Source organism: Hydra vulgaris, chromosome 04 (genome assembly GCF_038396675.1).
Source record: "Hydra vulgaris chromosome 04, alternate assembly HydraT2T_AEP".
Classification (NCBI taxonomy): Eukaryota; Metazoa; Cnidaria; class Hydrozoa; order Anthoathecata; family Hydridae; genus Hydra; species Hydra vulgaris.
Window position 1 is genome coordinate 34,694,221 of NC_088923.1, and position 6,000 is coordinate 34,700,220.

A 6,000-nucleotide genomic window follows, 5' to 3' on the forward strand; every position below is an offset into this window, starting at 1 on the left:
AATAACTTTATTTGATAACAACATGTAACTTTTTTTTTTAAAACTTTATTTTTATTTTCATTTTTTAGTTGTTGATTGTGTAAACGATCGATATCAGCATTATGCTGAATTCAAATATGCGATTGGTAGTCCTGTATCATTGGTTGATAATGATTTACTAGTACATCATTAACAGATAAAAAAAAAACAACTGAAATCCGGTATTCTGAATATTCAATTGTGTCACAAGGCCCCAAAACATGAAAAACCTTGAAAAATCAAAAATTAAAAGACTTAAATGGAGAATCGTCGTTTAAACGGCAAGCAAAGCCGCTTATTCTATGGGTAAGACAAAGCTTTTAATTATATCATGTACATGTATCAATAATTTGTGCACAGATCTGTGACCATTGATAAAGGGGCACATATAGTCATACAGTGTCAAAACCATAATCTTTAAATTTTAAGCAGTCTATTTCATATCCTGAAGATAGTGTTACCAAGATACTAATAGTTCGTCATATAAAAAAGATTTGTGAACCATTTTTGCACTGTTTACTAATTTGAGGATTGCGGTTACAATGGGTACATTATTTTTAATTTGGATTGTTATGGATACCTAAATTGCTAAGCAACCACATATTTTATTAACCGTAACAAATATAAACTGAAAAAAGTAATAACTTTATTGGGTTACAACCATAATTGCCGCAGTAAGTATTTTATACTACAAATGTAGTAGTAATATAGATTTTTTATTTGGTTGATAGTGACACCTGCAACGCCTGGCAACAGTTCACACGTGCATAGTTACTAGCCTAAGTAACTTTTCTTAAAACATCATTATTATAAAATTGACTAGTATTAATGTGGCAGTTATTTAAAAAATTAACACATTCCCAATTTTAAATATTTTTATGCAGTTCCAGGGCTCTATTTTATATTTGCTAAAACTGCTACATAATCCATATAAAAAGAAACCTATAGCTTAACCCTTTTTGTATATATAATAATATAAAAATTTTGATTTAAAAGTATTTTTCGAACCAAAACTCATATATTCTGATAACTGTAAAACAACTTTAACACCTTTTTCTTTACCATATTGGCGCAAACTACAACCTGATACAAACAATAGTTCTTAAGGTTAATATGATGTAACTAATGGCGTCAATCTTCTTTTCTTTGTTTTACTACTTAAGTATCAAAGTTCACCTGGGGCCTGCCAGATACTACAGTTGGATAAGAGCAGAGATTTCTTTATCAATGGAAGAATTTAGAAGAACTTTCTCATTATTAGTTACAAATTATATAATATTGGTTCATTTTGTAGCCATTGTTTGTTATTCTCTTCAAAACGAATTTTAGAGATTTTAAATACATACCTTTGTCAAAGATGCTTTATAAAATTAGACAGTTTATTATTTGCAGTTACGTTTATGCCATTTACAACTGCATCCAAAATATCAGGATTAACCAAGTTCAAGTTTTCTTGTACTATATAAGAACAAATAACAATATTTTTTCAGGTTTTGATTATATAAAAACACGAATTTCATTTGCAAAATCTTATAAATAGGTAATTTAAGATGTATAAATATTAAAAAAAGTTTGTAACATTAATCTAGTGTTGCTGAGACCCAATTATCACTTATCCATTCAAAATATAATATGTTTTCATACAATGTTTTAATAATATATAATAAAATAAAAGTAAGAATATTTGAAAAATAATACGATTATATTGATTTTATTAAATTATGAAATAAAAAGAGAGGTTTTAAAATTAACATCTATTCCATGCTTATTAGTTACACAAAAAGTATTATCTAACTAAAAAAAAAAATTTGGAAAATTTAAAAAATAAATAAAATAAAATGCTTTTTATTCTGCATCTAAGAAGCATACGTCATGATAATAATACGTCATGATATTCATACGTCATGATAATCATACGTCATGATAATCATACGTCATGATAATCATACAAAATCTGTACATTTTATAAAAGCTGAATGTTTAAGCTGTAAAATGGTACACAATAATGTAATTTTTGAAAATGCATTTTTTTTACTTTTGTCCACCACCTGGCTCACTTTTTGAAAATAAGAATTTCATTTACAAAGGTTTCTGAAAGTTTAGGAATATTGTGGCGTAAAAAGAATTGCTATCCAATTTTGGGCAACAAACAAGCTCTTTTTATCAAAAATGTTACCTGTCTCTGACAATAGTCTCATTTTTAATGTTTCTTAACTTTTAAATAATTAAAAAGTATAGGATACCTAATACAGTAAATATTTCATATATATATGTATAAATATGTATATATATATATATATATATATATATATATATATATATATATATATATATATGTATATAGGTTATAAATATATATTATGTAGCCACGATGCTGAGGAGCAGGCTTTCACTTTCAATCTTGAAGGTAAAAAATTATATCAATATAAATCTCGTTGCGGCCGGAATTCCGCCCGCAATTTTTTAACAACTCCGGCAAATCCGGATCTGGCCGAAATTCAAAATTTCCAATCCGTACGCCCCTATTTTAAATGGATGTCATGTTTATTTTAAATGGATGCGAAACCCGGTAAAGTACTGATCTTCTTTGAACACACCTAGCATTCATTTTTGAAGCAAATCTTAAGGGTCTGCAATAAGCTGTGGATAATGACTTTTTATTTCTCCAAATAGGCACCTTTTCATTGTTGTTGTTAGATCCATTTAAATCCAATGGGACTAGAAAAGTAATAACAATTCTAACAATAGACAAGTAATAACAATTCTTTACGTTTTAAATCTCTGTTCATGTTTGGTTCTGACGAAATTTGTTTATAAATGATTTGGTCAGTAGCACCATTAATACAAGATTTACATGCAAATGTCATCGTGTTTATTGCTTTGTCGTTCAATATCAAGTGCCTCAGCATAGGTTCCTGAACTGTAGAGATTCTTTGCTAAGTATGAACCATTAAATCTTTTAAAGGAACCGAAGCTGAATAGTCCTCCACTGTTATATTTGCAGGATAACATTTCAGCTTCACATTCCTGATATAATTGTAAGTGGGGTGAATGTTATATTATTTCTCTAGGGCTCTACTTCTAATCAATTGATGGAGACATTTTGTCAAACTGGCATCAATTAATAAGGCCAGTGCTTCGTCTGCTGAATATTTACTTGCTTCATCTGTATTTTCAATATTTAAAAAGCTCTTGGCAGCTATAACATTAGACTCATTTCTTAATTTCTTACTAGCTGCAAAAAATAATTCATTAGATGAATGAGATTCAAGCAAGCCAGATAAACGCCGTTATTTAGTTTTATATTAACTATTATCAAGTGTAACTGGTTTTCGACCACGTTTACTTGTAGTTGGTTCTTTGTCTTTTTTTCTGAAAATTAAATATTAAGTCAATTCACAAATTGCTTTTAAAAGTTTTTCGCAGTATAATTTGCAGGTTTCCACTTTTTTATATACAAGTAAACAAATCATTCAACCGCATGCTTAAAACCAATGTCATTAAATTGAGCAGTTTTGGGCTAAATTTTATTCAATGAATTAAAATTGAATTTTATTATATCTTCAGTGATATTTTGCTTTGAAATACCGAGATTGTTTTTTTGGAGAAAATTGTGAATATCTAGGTTTAATAAAACCATATCTAAATAATTCTCATAACAAATATTTTGTATGTAACAGTTTAAAATTATAATATATATGCCGCGTGGATTACTAATTCTTGTTTGGAATTAAATTATTATAAGTGTTTATGATTAAAATTTAAAGTAATTAAATTACTCTCAGTCTTAGTAATTAAATTGCTAATATCTACCGAAAAATATATTGTTGCTATGCTATGCAAAGTGAGGTATCCATAGAAACCAAAAAACATACCCTTTTAAGAAGTATGAATCTCATTTTAATACATACGCCCAATATTGACTACTTAGCGCAAATAAAAAACTGTTTAAACAACGTTAATGTAAAAATAGGTTGTTGCTATGCAAAATTAGGTACCAAAATTAAGTTTCAAAGTCCTGGTAACTAAGGGATTTAATGGAAATAAACTATCAATAAATTTCTCTTGATAAATATAGAAACAAAAATTAAATAAGTTTTTTAAGATTAGACAACTGAAATTTTTCCTATTATGTCCATCGTGTGCACCGCCACTATTATGTCCACTACTGTGCACCGCCAAGCTTGTTTAAATTATGCTAAACTTCAAGGAAACAAGACTTTCGATGACTTTATGACAGGATTTAGATGAATGTAAAGTTAACATGTTTGGATCAAGTTGTATAAGATTTACTTGGAAAAAGATTCATCATTAAGTGCTTGATTATTTACTCAAACGTTAAAAATGGCGGAGGAAAACTCTTATTCGGTAAATTTATGAAAATTAAATGCTAGACTATAATTAAATCTAGGGGAGGATTCACTCGAAATATGCAAAATTAAGTACCAATATATATATACATGTATATATATATATATATATATATATATATATATATATATATATATATATATATATATATATATATATATATATATATATATATATATATATATATATACATGTATTTATATATATTTATATACATATATATATATTAGGGGTATTCTAAAAAAGTGAATTATCAAATCTAAAAAACCATACCCCTAAATTTGGGGCAAATGTATAAAAAATGAGCCTCGCAAAGTTTGAGCGCTGTCCGATCAATTTCCCCCCCCCCCCCCTCAAGTTAAAAATTTAGGGGAAAATTGACCAAAAAGTGGTAATTTTCGGGCGCCTTGAGGGAGGGGTAATTTTTTTTTTTTTTCAAACTTTTTTTTTTCTGCTATATGTATATAGGCCTATATTTTTGTTTAAAAATATATGGTTTTTTTCCTACTTCTCAAAAATCTATGTTTGGTGGTATTGAAAATCATGAAAATCAGAATTTTTGTAGTTAAAGTTAGATTTATATATATATATATATATATATATATATATATATATATATATATATATATATATATATATATATATATATATATATATATATATATATATATATATATATATATATATATATATATATATTTATATATATATATATATATATATATATATATATATATATATATATATATATATATATATTTATATATATATATATATATATATATACATATATATATATATATATATATATATATATATATATATATATATATATATATATATATATTTATTTATAAGCCTTGTTTGTATTAACATATACACACAAGGCCTCTCTAACTATTCCCAAGACATACCAGAGGGAGCAACCAACTTCATTTTGCCAGAAAGAATGAACAGTTGTTGGTTGTGACCTCAGCAATGTTGTTTATCTATATTGAAAAAAACACTATTTATCTATATTGAAAAATCAAAATGAGCTGAATAAATAAAATTATAAATTTATATTCAAGTTTTATAACAGAAAAAAAATTTACAAATCTAATAATAATCAAGTTTAACTCTTTATCTTTTTTCGCATCACACCAAGTCCATCATTAAACTCAATCTTTGAAATTGTACCGGATTTTTGTTCTTGTGATCTGAATACAGATCGAACTTTGTCCACAGTTAGCAATCTGTTGTGCTTTTCAGTTTCATCAGAATATCTATGAACATACTGCCCCATCATACCTATTGAGCGTTCTGAATGGTCATTTACAAAAATCAAAGTTTCAGCATATTTTTGAAAACTTTTGAAGCATGACTGAGTATGCCAATAGTTTGGTGGAATTGAGAGCCAGTCTTGAACTCGTTGCTTATCAAACCCAATCATGTCAAAAATCAGGTCAGATAAGACATCAACCAAGGCAGACAAGGATGGTGGTTTTTTCCCAATTTTTGTATTCATTTTATAAATTTCCTTGATATCTTGCTTTACTTTATTCTCAGGCTTATAATAGTCAGAGCTAGGCATATCAAATGACAAAATTGCTGATGCAATTTTTGCCTTCT